At 32.8% G+C, this 20,642-nt stretch overlaps 2 protein-coding genes across 2 annotated transcripts in view; both read left to right on the top strand.

The window, feature by feature from the left end:
• Positions 1–20,642, top strand: part of LOC134694127 (uncharacterized) — a 67,873-nt gene that overhangs the window by 13,985 nt on the left and 33,246 nt on the right. The window lies entirely within an intron of this gene.
• The window catches only part of LOC134694181 (uncharacterized), a 60,316-nt gene that overhangs the window by 27,832 nt on the left and 11,842 nt on the right, over positions 1–20,642 (top strand). The gene's annotated exons all lie outside the window — the stretch shown is intronic.

The raw sequence follows: 20,642 nt of genomic DNA, 5'->3' as shown, positions 1-20,642 counted from the left end.
AACGCATATATATTATATAAATATCCAGTCTTTTGTATGAACGTAATTAACAAATAAAATGTTTCATTTTATGGTATTTAGTCTTCCAACTATTTTGAATCAGACCACACTTGTGAGTCCTATGAACACGAATCGCATTTCTGACATATCAAATTATTAGCTTAGTATAATGGAAGAGATACATTATTTATATAGCATTTTTTTTAAATAATGATGATACACATGGACTTTCAAAAGATTACACGTGATTCAAAGTAACAACGCCATGTCAAAATAAGAAAGACAAAGAGAAGACAAAATATTTTTGGAACTAAAGACGGTTATATCAAATTCCATCTTAAATTAAAGGTGAATTCTGGTGCTATGATGGGAAGCACATTCTGCTCCAGTATTACCAATCGTCGTGTTGGCCAGTCATTGTTAGTTTCAAGTTGGCTATTTGTCTGGTTTGGTAATGCCATTTTTAAAATTTGTTACAATCAAGTCTGTTAGAGTAAAACGTCGCAGGAATGCCTTCTATTATGTTTAATATCATCGTTTGTAGTAAACTTTTACCAACGATACTATAATACACCTTATCGCTATGTGTCCGCCATTACAGGATATCAAACAGGTTCCCGTAAAATTTTGACGTCGTAAAACAAAATATCTGACTCCACAATGGAAAAGTTATTGTTCTACGCGTCAAAAGTTCAAGCGGCCGAATCAGCCAGGATTAGCGATAAGGTGTAAAGAAAATGCTAGCTGTTGAATATATACAGGTGCTGTTTGGATATTGCTTCATACAATTTGAAAGTGCACAATTCGGAGGCTGAAATAATCTCTTTTATCGTAATTATTTTTTCAACCGACTCTTATTGTCAAATTTTTGGGGTGAAAGTTCCATAAGGTGTCTAATGAACAGTTTGTGCTTTATGTTCCCTTTTCTGCTCTGACGAAGACGAAACAATGGAACTGGAGAAATTTAAGATTAACCATCATCATTCATTAAAATCCACGGATTACTTTTAATATATGTTCTAAAGGAATTGTGGGATAACAATTCACTAAGAAAACAAGCAAGTACTCTCGCAACCGTCAATTGGGAAGACATTTTTATTTATTATGTGTTAGATACAGTAGTTTATTATTTTTGAACAGCGAACAGCGATATACTATTGTTACCTGTATTCTGATCGAATAGTTAAGAAGATTCATATCGAGGTAAAATAATATAAAAAGATAACTTGAAGAGCGGACAGACCAGGTGTGTCAACTTGGTAAGGAGGTCGGTTTTTTTTATTCTTTAGAATGTTAAAGAGACCTGGATTGTTCTTTACTTCAGAATCAGACGAAAACTCAAATTATAATGTACTTTCAAAAACATTATTTTCGCCGGATTTTCCAAATGCTCCAGTAGACCTATTTCCATACTATTTACAACCATTTGTTTTATTAGCAACCAACATGAGCCTTTATACTTTGTCTATTCCATGTGAGCTGTGAATCATATATGGATACTAAAAAGTTAAACAAAATCGGTTAGGGAACTGAGAATTCATTTTTTTTTCTCTTATGAAGTTTGCAAACAAGTTTCCTTCGTTTAAAAATAGATGGAAAAAAATGATTTAACGTCGTTTTATAAACAGAGTAGAAAACACGTGAACTAATAGCTAATTTGACTATATTAAAGGTAATTCAAACCTTGTATTGATAAAAATAAACCAGTCTAATCAAATATGATTTCCAGAAACTGAAATAATGAAGATGTTGGATTTTGAAATCCAAAAATAATATTTGTTACATCAGCAAAAAAAATATTTTCAAAAGACGTTTAACATTACTTTGGGAAATAACTACGCTATTGTGCATGCTGATTTCGTCCTTATTTTGATGAAGATGATTTTGTACCAGAGCTTCCCGCAAGTAAATAAATAGATGGTGTTATTACATCACATTACATTAAAAAAAATTAACGATTGGTAACAATTAAGGTATCATCAGCTCAGTAGTCAGTATTTCGGTACTGACATGATTTAACAAAGTTTACTAAAATTTGTCCGTTTATAAATTTATAAATTATTAACAAACTAAGGTTTCAACTCCCTCAGGCAGAGTTGGCTTTAAATGAATTTGGCTATATATTTTAGGTATTTTTGACATACAGCTCTTCAACGGTTTGGGTACTTATACATCTTCGGATTTCAAATGTTTGGCTTTGAGCATTCCTGATGAAGGTAAATCCAGAAAAGCGCTTCGGACGCAAGAAATTAATAACGTGTTGTTTTCAATATTTTACATCACTTGGTCGATACCTCTGCTGGTGGACTATCAGTCCCCGAGGATATCATCAGCTCAGTAGTCAGTATTTCGGTACTGACATGATTTAACAAACTTTACTAAAATTTGTCCGTTTATAAATTTATAAATTATTAAGAAAGTAAGGTTTCAACTCCCTCAGGCAAAGTTGGCTTTAGATGAATTTAGCTATTTATTTTAGGTATTTTTGACATACAGCTCTTCAACGGTTTCGGTACTTATACATCTTCGGATTTCAAATGTTTGGCTTTGAGCGTTCCTGATGAAGGTAAATCCAGAAAAGCGCTTCGGACGCAAGAAATTAATAACGTGTTGTTTTCAATATTTTAAGCTGATTGAATATATATAAATTCTCGCAACCGTAGATTTCGAAGAAAAATTCATATTACGCCCAATCCCAAGAACACAGTTGTCAATTTGTCAACAGTCTCTTTAACTGAGAATGAAACCAAAGTCGTATCTAAGGGTTTGAACTTTTGCCCTACTCCAAGTAACATAGATAATATGAAACTGGAGGATGACCTCAATAACTTTGCCAGAACCCTCAGAATTAAAGAATACTTTGGTAACAAGGATAGAGAGGAGGATAATGAGGGAGACACAGCCACGTCCAACTCGGAGGACGAAATCATAATTCCGCATTTTAAGAAGAAGAGTTCATGGATTCCTAAGCCTAGCAAATCTGCTACACTGGAAGATGTTATTGACAAAATCAAATCGGATGTTGTACATCTCGCCAGCAACAAATACTCGTCGTTTTATAACACCACTCCTGACGATAAAAAAGCCATACAATCGCTGAGAAACCGACATGATATTGTTATAAAACCAGCAGACAAGGGAAGTGCCGTTGTGATAATGGACAAAGCCAACTACATCGCGGAAGCAGAGCGTCAGCTCTCTGATGAGAGATTTTATAAGAAACTTGACTATGACCCTACTTCCGAGTTTAGTTCCAAAATTATCACTGCGTTACAAACCATGCACAATGACGGTCACATAGATGAGGATACAATTGGATATTTAAAACCAGTGAACGCCAAGCCTGGTCGATTGTATCTTCTTCCTAAAATACACAAGGTTAACAATCCTGGTAGACCCATTGTATCCGCTAACGGCCACCCGACTGAAAAAATCTCGGAATTTGTAGACTTTCATTTAAGATGTCATGTAGAAAATCTTCCTTCTCACATTCAAGACACTACAGATTATCTTCGAAACATGGAATCCATGAACCCTCTTCCTCCGGAAACCCTCCTTGTCACTTTAGATGTCACCTCCTTGCATACCAACATACCTCATGATGACGGAATACAATCGTGTAGGGAAATATGGGACTCTCGCAACACTTTAGAACCACCAACTGAATGTTTAGTCCAGCTGCTTACTCTGGTCCTTAAATGCAACAATTTTACCTTTAATGGTGATAATTACCTTCAAATAAACGGGACAGCGATGGGGACGAAAATGGCACCGTCTTACGCCAATATTTTCATGGGCAAATTAGAGAAACATATTATTTCATCATCTTTATCCAAGCCTCTGTCTTGGTTCCGTTTCATCGATGATGTTGACATGAAATGGATCGAATCCCAACAAAAATTGGATGCTTTTATTAGACATGCAAACAACGCCCACCAGTCAATTAAATTTACATATGAAATATCCGACTCTAAGATATCTTTCTTAGACACAACTACATCTATAAAGGACGTTGTCATATCAACAGACCTGTACTGTAAACCTACAGATAAACATCAGTACCTTTCTCCCCAAAGCTGTCAACCCAAACACTGTACAAAAAGTATCCCGTACAGTCAAGCTCTCAGAGTAAAGCGGATTTGCTCCTCTGATGAGGCTGTCACTCAGCGGTTACAGGAACTTCGCGGATTTCTAATCAAACGAGGTTATAAGAAATGGGACATAGATAAAGGGTTTGTGCGTGCCAACAATAACAGCCGCAAAGACCTGTTACAGTACAAAAAGAAGAGGCGCAGCAAAATAGTTCCATTTGTGTTAACATACAATCCCGCTTTTTCAAACCTTTCACGTTTGATCCGTGCCAATTGGCAAAGTATTGCCAATCACCCAAAATTATCCAAAATCTTTCCCGATCCTCCTGTCTTAGCTTTTCGGAGACCAGCAAGTCTAAAAGACTTATTTGTAAAAGCTGCCGTATCCTCTAATAAAAGCTGTTCAACTACAGGATGGTGCAAGTCGTGTGGTAACAAACGATGTCTGACTTGCCAACAAAAAGGGGAATACTCAAACATTTACTTGCCACTCCACTGGGTCTGTGTACACAATATTTTGTAATGTAACTTGCAAAACCCAGAATGTTGTATACATTCTTCAGTGTCGATGTGGCATGCAGTATGTTGGCGAGACAGAACAGCCATTCAACAAACGCATGAATGGTCATCGTAGCGACTTCACATGCAAGCCCGACCTCCCCGTAAGTCGTCATTTAAGAGCACATGGGCACGCCCAAGCTGATCTTAAAAAACTTACGTATAAGGATTGGTTTTATTGTTTTTTGGTTATCACACACTAACTTCAAGCCTTGTATGAATAGATAATGTATTGTAAAAGCATATACTTTGCAGAATAAAAAGTAAGTTGAGAATGGTACCAATTGTAAAAGATACTTAAAAGAGGGGCGAAAGATACCAGATAGACAGTCGAAAATAAACTTGCAATGCCATGGCAAAATTAAAGACGAACAATGATAAACAAAACACAACATAGAAAACTTAGGACTAAACAACATGAACTTCACAAACAATAAGTTGATTTCATGTGGTAAAAAAAGATAAAAAGATTATGCTCCACTTGTGTCACCCGTTATAGTACAAACACGGTGACAAATCTAGTTAGGTCAACAAAGACTTGATCTGAAACGAAATGTTAGACACTTTAATTTCTTTTACACTTTGTTGTAGCTAGGGTAGTACATATACAATTAACGGAATCAGTGTTACCGATCGTGGAAAATTTATTTGCACAGCTGATAACGAGGTAAAACCACCAGCATCCTTCACAGTACAGCTTGATGTCACATTTGTTCCTGTCTGTACCGCTGTATAGGATGTAGTCGGTCAGGGACAAAACCAGAGATTTAATGCGAAATTAGACTGCTTAGTAGCTGGTAAGATTACAATTTGAAATCAGGCAAATTATGTTTCTTTTTCTCTTCTGAAATTTTAGTTTTTACATTTTTTTCTCTCATAAAAATGCAATACATGATTAATCGTAAAACAAGCGCTTTCTTGGAAAACACTTATGAAAAATAACATTTCGATGAATGCTCAAAATTACTAAGTAGAAATGTTGATTTGAAATATTGCACTAACACCTGCATATTAATATTCAGTGTAGAATTCAATTACAAGTTTTCTCTTGATTTGTTTTTTTATAATAGGGTAAAAGAGAAACATATCGTTTTTTTTGCCGGAAATAAAAATCTAAGAACACTATGTATCCACATTAAAGGGTTAAAATATGAATATCCAATCATTATAAATAGCTGCGAGAAGAACCAACTAGCATTGTCGTTTTTCATGAATACTATGATTTATCTCGGAAACCGTTTCAATACTTGACAATCGTCAGTTTTCAGTGCAGTTTTTTTGTGTTATATTGTTATCACTCTATGTTTGTTTTCATATTGTGTTATTTGCCTTTTTACATTTAAGATATATGATTGCTACCTATAAACGCACTAGTTTGTTTTATTTTTGTATAAAACGTTGCCTATTTGATCAATTTTTTACGAATTGATAATTAAAAACTTCAATTATTTTGTTTTATAAGCTAATCCTAGAGCAGAGGTTTCATGGTACAAGGAAATTAGAGCAACAAAGAAAAAGGAAAAAATCAAGACGGTGACAAATACAACCTTAATAAACAGTATTCAAACTATTCAAAACCGTTTGAGAGATGGTACACGCTGACAATAAAAACTGTACAACGAATTGATTATGGAGATTACTATTGTACAGCGAGGAATGAATACGGAGAAAGTCAAGCAAAAGTTACACTATTTAGTAGTGTTGGTTGACATATAAGTGTGAGTGGTCAAATTTCAATTTTTTTCATGTTTATGACCTGCTTGTTACTCGGAAAATAAACGGTCATTGTATTCTAATTGCTTACACATGTTGTGGAAATTAAAGTAAGACACTATTGGCATCAATAATATTTCGTGTCAGAAAAAAACCCATTGTTGACATTCTTCAAATGTTTGGGTTTTTTGTTAGTATTAAATATTTGTGTAGCTACCATGTCTAAATTCTACATCGTTTTCATTTCAGAAACCATGAATTGCCAATGGCCGAACTGACCATTTCCTTTAGCTTGGGAAATCCTCATCATCTTTTTATAGTGTTCATGTTAACATTTGAATTTCGCTCGTCATTAGCTATTGTTGATCATACAAGTAACAAGTGCCTCTCTTTTCTTTGTCATGAAATAAATAGCTTTAACTTAAATTTTATTTTGTTTTATAGCTACATCTTGGCCGTGATACATGGTTGGATCTTATTCCTGTCTTGTGTGAAATTTATGACAATCTTGTGTAAATGTTTAAATTATTTTCGATTGGAACAGTTTGACTTAATTTTGTATTTAAAATCAAGCTGTATTGTATCAAAAAAAGGCAACGTAAGATTGTGATGTATTGTAAAGTAAACATCTCTATTTCATTGATGATGTTTTCATGAACCAATGCTGGTACGACGGTACTTTAAACTATAATGGTTTACTTTTACAAGTTGTGATTTGGGTGGAGAGGTTTTGGCACTCATACCACATCTTCGTATATCTATTGACTACGCATTTAAGCTTCAAGTTACCTGATGCAATTGAACATTTCTGAATAACCTTTGAATTGTGTTTGCTTTTTATTTGTTATTTGCATACGTTATAAAACAAATAAATTTGCCGAAGTTAAAATAAAACAACATATAGAGTCAACGACAAATGTGTTTGTTGGAAATCCAAAGCAGCGTTTGATTATAAAAGAACCAGTACAGTAAAGTCAATAAAAACAAAAGTTTTAATTTAAAACCCTGTTACCTTGACAAATAGGTATAAACCACTATTTCGTAGCCCATTGCTTTATACGTTAAATTCTGCTATTTTTAGCATTACTGTTGTTTTGTATTCAATTCAAATAAAGTGGGAGTTATACCTCATCCTGACTTGTTCTGAAATTTTTAACATATTTAAGTGCATATTAGAGCGTATTGGTTCCTAGAAGTTTTATATTGAAAAAAATGTACTTCTGGTCTAAACAACAGTGCAAATGTGCCCTCCAATTTGAATGTTATATACTGCTTTATTATTCAAAAGAACCTTTCAACAAGGGTTGATCTCAAGTCCACAAGCTTTCACTTGATACACAACTACCCAAATAGTTCAGCTATTGACAAAGATTCAGCTTTAAGTAGGAACTATTTTGTTTAAAATATATCATGCTGCTTTTATGTTCTTTCTGACCGTGCCTGAAAGTAGAAGAAAAAGTAGATACAGAGGCAGTTGTTAGGTATTTGTGATTTATGTTTGAACAAATATTGATAATCTCACCAGTCATAATTAAAAATGGTGCTACTGCTACATGTATTCTCACCCGTTCTTATTTCAATTTCACGAACAGTTCAGATTTTTATCGGGCATTCTATATATATTTTAAATTGATAACATTAAATAATGCAAAGCCAAGATCTTTTTAAATTTGTACAAAGGCACGTGTATTTTGAGAAAATAGAAATAAAAAAAATTGCAGAATAATATGAAATTTTTTAATTCAAATATTTTGCCCCACAAAAAAGCTTTTTCTAAGTTAATGGCACTTAAAGATACAACAAACGGACGACAAATCCTTAAAAACACATCTAGGTTAATTAACAGTCTTATATAAAGTTTACCGCAGTGCAATAGTCATGAATCGATTTAACTGAAACAAATACGGGCCATCAAACAAAACCGAGGGAAACACATCAACCCTAAGAGGGGGGAACATACAAGTGAGGGGTTTAGCTAGCTACGATCAAACATTTTCTACAAAAAGAAATAAATGTACCAATTCTAAATTTGAAAATGCCTGTACCAAGTCAGGAATATGATAGTTCTTGTCCATTCGTTTTTGATGCGCTTTGTTATTTGATTTTGCCATGTGATTATGGACTTTCCGAATTGATTTTCTTGTAAGTTCAGTATTTTTGTGATTTTACTTTTTTTCTAGGAACACGACAGTTGTTTATCATTCCTTTTTTGAGATTTTGATTTTGCCATTTGATATGGGACTGACCGATTTGAATTTTCCTTGGAGTTCGGCACTTTTTATTTTACTTTTCATTGTAAAAATGCAAATATAAATTATTCTTACAATAAAGAATATACTATTTGTCAAGACAATCCCCTGGTTTTACTATTAACACACACGGATAAACCAATATATAATAGCTATTATATATAGGGATGTTGTTAACAACTAGATACTAGTAAAATAAAACATTTGTTAATGTTAAAAAAATTGCATATATGATAATACCATCACTGCTAGTTGACCAATCAAGTGTTCACCTTTTTTTTTGATTTACAAGCTTAAGACCTTTAGTTTCTAAAATGGTTTATAAAAACACAAACATAAATGAGAGTTGTACATTAATGCACCTAAGACAAAGGAGCCAGGTGTCACTTGATACTTGTTCTTTCAGTGTAAGCGGTTGGAATAAATAAAGGTTGATATTGGTATCATAGAGATTACGGTTATGATTGAACCTGTTTAATTAAATTTACGACAAACTGTTTTTTTTCCATAAGGTGCTTCACCTAAAAATTGTTCAGACACAACAATAAAGGTGTAAAAGCTAGGCGACAGCAGTATACTGCTGTTCAATAGTCCTTATTCGATTAAGCAAAAACAAATACGGGTAACAAGCTTATACCGAAGGAAACACATAAATTAAAAGAGCAATACAACGAAACAACAGAATACTCAAACGGACAACATAAAACACACAACAACATACATAGAAACGGCCTATCTGATAATAACTGCCATATTCCTGACTTGGGACATCACATTTTATAACAAAAGGGCAGGTAGAACCTGGCTTTGTACTTGTTTGACTTTTTAAATATTTTGATATGAGCGTCACTGATGAGTCATATGTAGGCGAAACGCGCGTCTGGCGTATGAAATTATAATCCTGGTACCTCTGATAACTATTAACTACTAGTCAAACCTCCATCTAATACTGGGAATGTTAAAAATGCCACTAAATTGTCGCCGTAAAGTTTTTCACTTCCGTCGATTGATTTGGTTTTTTCTGTTTTTATGGATTTCAACTTTTTGAATTTGCTTTGGAGCTCGTTATTTTTTGTTGTACTAGTTATATTTTGTTCCGTTAGTCGATAAAATTGTTGATTCGGAATGCTTTATGCAGGATAAGCGTATATATTAAAGCTGCATTAAGGACTCGCCGTTTGTTGAGCAAGTCTAATGTTGATTCATCCTTAAAAAGTTCGGTATTTTTTTCATTTATTTTTAATATAATTCAAATCTCCCCCTTCCCCCTCCGAAAAAAAAAACCAACAACACAAAAACACAAAAATCTTGGCAATAATATTGAAGGTATTTTCCAATCTACCTTGCGTTAAGAATGACTTTATATAAATGTCTAATAAGTTAAAACGAAAGTCCCTTTCTTTCGCATTTAAAAAGAAGTTAAATTTAAAAAGTCATTGTCCCGGGAAAAGCCGAAAAAAAATTCATCGTTATAATTACTTTTTCAAAGTACAAACTTAATGTGAACACATTTCGCATCAACTTATTTCTTTTTTGTGTGTGTGTTATTGTTTCGCCAAATAAATAGAAACCATAAACAGTTTGTTCTAAATCGAACATCTATGTGTGATCTTGTTTCCAATAAAATTATATCAAACTGTCAGGTATATGATTAAGTTGTGCACACCTTTTTTTTTTCAAAGCATCCGGTTAAATCACTTCCATATAATTTAGAGAAAGCTAACTGTAAACATGATCATGTTTGTACCGTTTATAATAAATAAGTCAGAAGTTTATACAAATTTTAAGATTTAAAACTCATGATATTAGTATATTACTGATGTATATTGTGAAATGCTCAGAAATAAAGTCGTAAGATTTGTTTAAAATGAGGAAAATAGAACATTAGCCTACATATGGAACAATAACAATTACACTATGGACAGTCAGTGGAGTTATCTGTCAAGATCTACATCTATTTATATCAATACTCAACTACTAGTACATATGATTCACATTTTGTTGTTATTTTTATATATATATATTTATCATATATTTAGTATAAATTACAGCTATTTTGTATATCTAATAAAGGTTCGTTTTTCCAGTCTGTATCACCTACCCTGTATCGCATACCCCGTTTCGCATGGCTAAACCCGTATCGCATACCCCGTATCGCATGGTAAAACCCGTATCGCATACCCTTTTTTTTTTTTTTTTTTTTTTAAATTTTTAATACATGAAGTAATTTTTTTTGGGGTGGGTTTTTTTTTTTTGGCTAAAGAATTTTTTTTCTCAAAATAGGTCAATTTTTTTAATGACGTCATTGTTTGGTATGTAACGTCACGAACGTCAAGTTTTCATATTGTATGTGACGTCAAATTTTCACAACATATTTTTTGGCACACATAATTCAACTATTAAAAATACAAAACACTCAAATAAATACAATAATAAACAAAATATTTTTAAAACAACAGATTGTAAGGTAACCCAGGTGCTTCGTATAAATAATTGAGCAGTTATTTTAAGGCTTTGAAACAATACAAAAGCAGAACTGATGGTAACCCAGTGCTATGGATCAGAAAACAGTTCATAAAATATAAAACTCTTCTGTTGAAATATATGATAAAGCGTATAATACATGGCAAAATCCGTATCACATGCCGTATCACCCTCGACCAATATCATCCCTCGGGCCTAAGGGCTCTTAGGCTGATATTGATGTCTCGGGATGATACGACATATGATACGGATTTTGCCATGTATTATTCTCTATATATATAACCCTATCGTTTAGCAGGCGGAAATGTATTACTTAAATACATGTATGTCGTCTGTGTACAATAAGGTTTCTTTTTATTGTGCTATTACTGCTTTTGAATCGGGATATATGGTTGAAAACCTCTTTATTCTGGGTTTGAATCCCCTTTTAAAATGGCTGGATCGTAGTATAGCTATTAATTGCAATTTTATCCTTCAGAATCTTACAGAAGAGACAGAATGACGTAATTGGGCATATACAGACATGATTTATGGTAGCAATACACAGTTAGGAAAAAAACTTAAAATTTGGTCTAAAGGAAAATTTCAATGAATTACAGTGATACCTTTCCTGAATCCATAGGTTTATATCTATCAAGTGGTCCAAAAAAAATCATATGTCTTCCTGCTCGTTTTTCCATAAAATTGAATTGAAAAGATCGAGCGCAAAATCTTTGTTGATAAACACTACAATAATTTATGGACCAATGAACGGTACGGATAGGAAAATACGGACTGTCATTCATTGAAATGGCCTATAAAACATGTTAAAATCAATCTAAATGTTCATATAAACCCACTAAGAAGGCTATATTATTCTTCAATTACCTAAAAATCAATTTTATTGTACAAAAACTTTCATATTTAAAAAATTCACAGGGGCAATAATGCGAAACTAAACTTCTAACTGTGTATTGCTACCTTAAGGATTAACATTTTTTTCCCCAATTCCACTTTAAATGGATTTCTGTTTTCTACTAGTTAAAACGAGCATTTTCGCCTGCTAGTTTTGAAAATCGGTTCAGAAATAAATATTTTATGAAGGTTAGCAGTTGACACTGAATTGCAACAAAAAAGTGATTTTATGAAACATGCCATGTCAAAATGCATTTTCTCCTTTTTTAGTCAATTTTCTAAAACTATACCTTATAAGCCTGTCTTTCCTTGTTTAAAAACCTAAATTAACCTTAACAGTAGACAACTTTTACAAGTTAAAGCTATTTTAAAGCTCTAGAATGTCAATTTTGTTGTGTATTACCATACCAAGGCCTTGGTTAAAATTTAGTCAATACTGAATTTATTTATAACAGCGGGGAAAAAATTGGGCTTAATTCATGCTAAATTGTGACTTTATACTTGCTAAAATAATAAATTTGATTTAGTCGCATGAAAAAATATAAAGCGTTCCCTTCTAAGGTTTCTACATAACGCGCAATCTTCTTTTCCAAGGGGTAGCCAATAAAGTATCAATTAATAACGGAACCAAGTCTATGTGTCAAAATGTCTATATTGGTTGCTAAGGACAATAAACAACAAAACTAACATACATTGTCATACTAAAGGTTGTTTCTTCCTTAGAATTGTATCTGAAACCTAAATATCAATAGTTTTGTGGTATGTTTGTCTGAAAAAAAGGCAATTATTTGCTTTGTCAAATGCCATCAGGTAGCAATACACAGTTAGGAAAAAAACTTAAAATTGACACTCATAAGTTTTAAACACCCCCTTTCCCCTCCTGTCTAACAAAGAAGGCTTTATATGTGTGTTATGCATGTATATACTTGTAGAAAGAGAATTTTCCATAGATTTGATTTCTAATGGTCATAAGGGTGAAATATAATCCCTTTTGGGTGTAACCATGGCAACAATCTGCATTTCTTAGATACAAAATATAGCAAAAAAGGGGGGGTGAACATGTCACAAAAGTCATCAAAATTTGGTCTAAAGGAAAATTTCAATGAATTACAGTGATACCTTTCCTGAATCCATAGGTTTATATCTATCAAGTGGTCCAAAAAAAATCATATGTCTTCCTGCTCGTTTTTCCATAAAATTGAATTGAAAAGATCGAGCGCAAAATCTTTGTTGATAAACAATAATTTATGGACCTATGAACGGTACGGATAGGAAAATACGGACTGTCAATCATTGAAATGGCCTATAAAACATGTTAAAATCAATCTAAATGTTCATATAAACCCACTAAGAAGGCTATATTATTCTTCAATTACCTAAAAATCAATTTTATTGTACAAAAACTTTCATATTTAAAAAATTCACAGGGGCAATAATGCGAAACTAAACTTCTAACTGTGTATTGCTACCTATACCATCCTAGTCTTACTTCTTTCAATTATATGTTGTTGTCAAGCAACTACTTGTAAGTCACATCATTAATACATTACTCACATTATATTAAAATAGTTTTGGTTCTTTTTATATTAAGGGCATATCCAACAGTTTCAGGGGAGGTAATAACAAACGTAAACGTCGTCTATCGTTTCCCGTAATTTAACGTTGATTCAACGACGTAATAACGGAATCACCATTAGGAGATAACTGTATTGTATTTTAAGCTCCGACGGCATCAATTGGGGATTTGATGGTCGCAAATTAAGTTTACTGGCGACGCGTTAGCGGAGACAGTAAACGGGTATTTGCGACCATCAATCCCCAATTGATGCCGTCGGAGCGTAAAATACAATATTGTTATCTCCATTCTAATGAAACTGTCAGAAAACAACGTTAAAACATGCATTTAAAATCTGTCATATACCGTCTACGCATGCGCGTACGTCCCATAGCATCAATTGTCAATTGATGCCATGTAAATAAGTGACGTTATCCAATCAAAATGAACGTTACAAACGTTGTTGCATTAGAATTGGAATTGCTATGGCCTTCTTGAAAGGGAAGGTTCTTTCAGCACGGCGGGAATCGGCAAAAAAATCATACAGAGTATTAACAGAAATTAGAACTCAAATCTTTAAAGATATTTTTGTCCTCTTGGTCTATCATAAAAGAAATGCAATTATCTTGATTATTATAGACCATACTCACGTAAGTTTCCGTTTTATTGAAATTATCGTCAATACATGCAGTAAGGAACAACGAGTGACAAATGCGTAATGATTTATTATTGCATTAGCTAATACCTTAGCACAAGATTTTGATCTTATTCAACTTTATTCTGTACGGCAACTGATAATTGTCTAAAACAGTTTTTCAGGTTTGGTATTTTGTTTTTATTTATATTTTAGACTCTTCTTCCGCATTTTTTTCTTTCAATTCATTTGTTTGAATAATCAATAATAAAATAGAAGTCAACATCAGCAGTTACATTGTATGCAGCTAAACTATGTGGAGGGCAGTAGAACAGAAAACAATCTCCATTGTGTAAATGCAATAACTAATATATTGAAGCGTAAAACAACGACAGTCATGCTCGCTTTTCGGCCCTTTCGTTTATTCTCAATTTATTGTTTTACTGATCTCTTTTGTTAAATGAAGGTTTTTTTCCATCTACAACTGCATATGTGTTAAAATCCGCAATGTGACGATTCATGTAACCTTTGTTGTTGTTCAGAGATTTTATTCGAAGTTCGTATATCCTTTCAACCATTTATTTAGATGTTTGTTTAACGTGTAGATAGCGCGAAATTCTCACTGCACTATGCATCGGATATATGACATTTTTATTTCGACTAAACGAGGCTGCAAATTTAAACATCCGAGCAGCTAAACGGCCGCAACCAATTTTAGCAAAGATCTACTGTCGGACGGGAGAAGTCCAGAAATAGGAATATTCTCATACCCAAATCAATCCTTTTGTTTTGAAAAAGATTTAAAGGTATAAATTAATCAATACGACAGCAACCCAACGACCCATATAATTCAAAACACTAAGAGTAAACATACAATTTTTTGTTATATTTAGAAGCCTGTAAAGAATAAAAAGCCCGAAACTGCAAAATAAATAAACAATACGGAGTCAGTGAGTTTTTAGACAAGTGTTTGTTTGCAAAATTTCAAGCGCTCTTTGTTAATTTCGATATAAGCAAAACGCTTCATTGTATTAAGTAACGGAAAATAAATAAGATTATGGATGACGGACGTCAAGTGGCATACTAAATGAATATTCAGAACAATTGTCTGTCAAACCGTCGCACTGTGCCTTTGAAAAATTAGCGGGGAAATATAACGTTATTTTCGGAAAACGTCTTAATTTTTGGCGCAATTTGTGAGGCTTACGGGAGGGATTGAGTAAACAATACTATATTTCTCAATTTCCCTCAAAAACGAGTATGGTTACAAATATTTTTCAAAACGTTATGACGTTCCATTTTTTTCGAAGATAAATATATCTTACTTTGGCCAAATCGACACCGTTAGAAATATTTAAAAAAAAAAAAAAAATGTGCATTTCAAATGTGCATTAATTTTCTTGCCGTTGTTTGGGTTCACCAAGACGTTTTTGGCTTTATTTGAGTAAGAATTAATGCTTTAAATGGTAAAGTTAGATTTTTCTTACCATCTTAAATTATTTAGCTTCAATTTGAGCCCAATTGTATAAATTTATGTTGATTAAAAAATCATAATTATTTTTTTTAAATAAAAAAAGTTTTTTACTCCAAAATTGCAAACATGTTCAATTTTCAGCAGCATTTTTTGCAAAAACGAAATCGACAACATATATTTTTTTAGCAAAATTTGAATTTCTGTCAATTGAAGAATAAAATATCTTTGAGGGAAAAAATTCTTACCGTCAGAAATAAACTGTTGGATATGCCCTTAAATAACTATCATGACTAGTGAATAATACAGAATAATTGCATGATCAACAACTATACTAGTATGCGTACGCTAAAACTTTCAAATCATAAACTTCTGTCACGTATTAAGGTAATCGTTAAATATACAGATAAAAAAAATTGAAAACAATACATAGAAGGGTTAAAATAAAGTCCAGATATGTTTTTTGCAAATCAGACACCGGATCTTCAAGACATATGACTGTCATGTGTTTTTTTGGCCGTTTTAAATACAAACCATCGAGTTAAAATTAGCAGGGTTCTTATATAAAATGGTTGTTAAAAAACTAATTATTCAATATTTCATTGTCAATTTTTTTTATACATCCTTGAGACATAAAGATGAAAAAAGTCTTAACTTTTTATATTTAATCCTAAATTTTGAAAACTGCATTTTATTTTAGAAAAAAATAATGTATTTTGTACAAACCAGGTGCAAATCTGAAATTAATCAAAATCTAAAAATTTCAGCACACGAAACACCAACCTTACACTATTTACTAGTAATTTTTAGTACTGAAAAGTATTTAATAACTTTTTTTATGAGTCAAGCGATCACCAGAACCAAGACTTTAGAAAATATTAATTTCCGGATTTTGTAGTCATTTCCTGTCCGTGTACTGATCCAATTTTTATTTCATACGAAAACATATGACGCCGTTTTTTGACATACAAAAATCGCAAAGTAATCGGAAACAGTAAAAAATCGAAGTAAGCATTGACAAAAAAAACTAGATGCCTAAAAATAATCTTCAGGACATGCTTTTTAAATTTGAGTAAACACCTGAATAAAAAATCAACAGTGAAAACCGTAAGCAGTGAAAACTGTTATTAGTACGAAAACACATGACACGATTATAAACAAAAACAGCTGACTCGTAAAATTACTACAGTAAACTATGGAAAACATGAGTTCCATTAATTTAATAATACGATCACTAAATCGTAACAGTATGAATTTTAGCCAAGACGCCATCTACTTAACTATCGAGTTGACCTTCTGGAATACTGCCTTCTCAAAAAATGCTAAGACAGGGCTATGAATCAATCAAATTGTGGTCATCTCTCAAGAAATTTTACGGTCGCCATCATGAGGTGATTGGCCATTATGACAAAAGTGTGTCAGAAATCATATCTGATATTCTTCCTGAGTCACAATAAACTTCCATCATTACCGGAATAAACAAAGCCTGAAATAACACGACAGGTGCCATATACGGTGCAGGAAATTCTTACCCTTCCGGAGCAGCTGGTTTCACTCCCGGTTTTAAGTGGAGTTCGTGTTGTTTCTTAATTATTCAGTCGGAAACCAGGTTGAAATAGAACAAAAGAATCGAAGCTCTTTGTTAGAGAAGGCGATAAACGTTTACTGTACTGTTTACTATAGTGACAAATTTTTTAAAAGTTAATAGAAACAAACAAAATTGCAATTTTCTTTTCAATAACGAGGTGTTTTATTTTAAAAACACCGTTTGCATAAGTTTTCAATTTATCTAGTACATAGTTGAGCAGAACAATTAGATATCAAGTCGACGACATGGGTATCTTTCAAGCTGGATGAAGAAAATGCATAACCTCCGATATTTTTTTTTTAAATTACCACGGACGGAAAACATATCAATCTATTAGTTCAGTAATTTTCGTGTCTGCCCTTCCATTAAGTGACTGAAGAAAAGATTAAAAAAAAAATAGGTTACAATTGTATCGAAAAGAGAAAATCGAGTGCATCTTTTTATGTTAGGGCGTGTTTGAGTTGAGTATTTTGTCTTGATATCGTACAAAGGAAGAATATTTCATACATCGTCTCGCTTCAGATTCTATCATTTGAATATATTAAAGCTACAGGTTGACTTTATAACACAAAAAAATAACAGTACTAAAAGATGAAATATATGGGTCAAGTGAAATACCTATCTCATGAGTCACAAAAACAGAGAAGGTGTGTTCGAATAGCTATTTTTTACAGTAAGTACTTGACGACAGTCTTACAAGTTGGATGATGAAAATGCATATCTTCGAAAAATTCTATTTTTTGTGTGTGATAACTAGGGTTTATAGCTATAGTCTTCATACACTAAAAAAATCTAGTCTGCCAATTAGATTTTTTTTTAAATGTTTATGAATTTTCGAAAATTCCACCTGACAACCGATCAGACAATAGTTTTAAGTTGAATCAATGCAGACAAGATCATTAACTGATGCTCATTAGCTAGTTGATACATTTGTCTTTTAGAATATAACTGACATAGAAGGATCGTATTGGTGCAATGTGGATAAATTTATCGGATTCCAAGAGCAAAATTGGTAGCGCGTCATCCCTACAATGGCTTCCTTTTCTACGGTTGTGAAAATGAACTGGCGTAATGGGGAGATAATTTTGACGAAGTAGGATCCTGACTGTATTGATGTAAATGTCCTTTGGTTTTGTGAGTCTTTGTTTACTCCTTGGTTTTGATTGTTATTGTTTTCTATGACCATATAAGCGATGTAAACATATATATAAATAGATTAAGCAATTTGTGCAATTGAAATTTTATAGGTCTGTTAAATTTTGTATTGTAGATTGAAAATTTATGTGTTTCGTCGTATTTACCTTTAAAGAATGATTTTGTGTGGATCGAATCAGTAAATCAAATTATTTACCTAGTTTCACTTTCAATGTTGACATTCTTGTCCTTTAAATACCTGTACACGGACAATGCATGCGTTATTCTATCGCTTTCTATGGGGTTAAATTGGAGTTCACATTAAAACGGATTTAATGAGGTCGAATTATTCACTTGCAAATAAATAACTCATTATCAATATTTATTAATAGCTTAATTTGACAAAATTGAACCATTTAAGCTGATAAAAGCAAATTATTATTTCACAGTCTATTTCACTTTCCTTAATGATTGAACAAAAAAAATCAAACGTTCGAATTTTTATATATCTCGTAGCTAGTGCCCCTTTAAGGAAGTTTTGTGTGCATTTTACAGATACATTCGGTAAGAACTGCTCAGTTAATCTTGAACGCATACATGACCACGGAGATATATTTGTTAAGTATGATGGCGAACAACTACATGAGACCTGTAATGACATGTAGTTTTCTGGTTTTGACGAAGATAGCCCTGGCGATGAATACAGAGTATGTGTGACTCCCGAGTATTACGAAGATCCGGATTGTGCAGTTACAGTGACATATCGTAATTCCTAAAGAGGATCTCCGCCTAAGGTATTCATAAAAAACCCGGATCATATTAATCAGGTTGAACAAGCTTACAGAACATGTACGTAGCCAATTTTTTGGATTAATTATCTGGATTTCAATTAGCCCAAATTTGCCATGATGTAAGGCTGGCGTTAACATACCGCAACTATATAAAAAAGAAGGTGTGGTATGATTGCCAATGAGACAACTCTTCACAAGAGACCACTTGAGAGAGAAATTAACAACTATATGTCATTGTACGGCCTTCAACAACGAGCAAAGCTCACATCGCATAGTCAGCTTTAAAATGCACCGAATTGACAAATGTAAAACAATTCAAACGACAAAAATAACGGCCTATTTTATGTACAAAAAATGAAAGAAAAACTAATATTAAACACATAAACAAACAACAACCACTGAATTACAGGCTCCTGACTTGGGACAGGCACATACAGACAGAATGTGTCGGTGTTAAACGTGTTAGCGGGATTCCAACCCTCCACTAATCTGGGACAGTGGTGTAACAGTACAAAAGAAGAACAAACTATTAAATTCAGTTGAAAAAGGTTTAACTCGTCAGATGGTTACAAATACAAATATTAATATTACACAGAGTGGACGTGGTAGGGTACTTGTATATCACAACAACAAAAAGAGTACTCGTAATTACTGACAGGTAGTTACAAGCCACTAACAACTTTTACAAATAATCATGCATCTAAGACTTAATTATCAATCAGATCACCTCCAACGTCTATTGTAATTAGTGTAAAGACGTCATAAACAGTCGGAGTAAAACATGACCTTGTGCAATGCCACATGTTGGTGGCAAAGAATACAAAAAATAGCAGCACACTACAGGGCAATTTAATAACATTAGATGTCTCAGTTGGAACGTTCATGGTTTATATTCATGTTTTGATGATAATGACTTCCTAAATATGATCAATGAATATGATTTGATTTTTGTATGTGAAACTTGGTTGAGTGATAGCGAAAGGCTTGATATCTCAAATTTCGAAATTTTAACAAGCTTTTCTAGAAAAAAAATATTGGAGTTAGAAGGGAAGGTGGTATTTCTGTTTATTGTAAACCTTCTATGTATAACGGTAGTACTTTGGAAACATTATTAACAAATGGTATTGTTTTAGTGAAACTAAAAAAAAAAAAATTTCATATGCAAGATGACATGTATATATGTTTTGTTTATATTCCACATGAAAGCTCGTCATTTTATTCAATAAATGATTGTGATTTTTTTAATTGTATTGAGAGTATTTTTTTTAGAATATTGTAACAAAGGTAACTGTGTTTGTATGCGGCGATTTTAATAGTCGCACTGGTTTATTTAATGATAATTTACCTTCTGATAATCTAGATCAGGTACACTGATTAGTGCAGTGACAGAATAGGAAAAAGTCGATTATTAAAGGAGTTTAATTTCACTTTATGGTACACGGCTAAAAGTTGGCACAGTCCTAGAAAAATGATTTTACTT

The sequence above is a fragment of the Mytilus trossulus genome, chromosome 1 (assembly GCF_036588685.1).
Source record: "Mytilus trossulus isolate FHL-02 chromosome 1, PNRI_Mtr1.1.1.hap1, whole genome shotgun sequence".
NCBI lineage: Eukaryota > Metazoa > Mollusca > Bivalvia > Mytilida > Mytilidae > Mytilus > Mytilus trossulus.
Note: the sequence above shows the minus strand (reverse complement) of the source record. Positions and strands in the feature narration are given on the sequence as shown.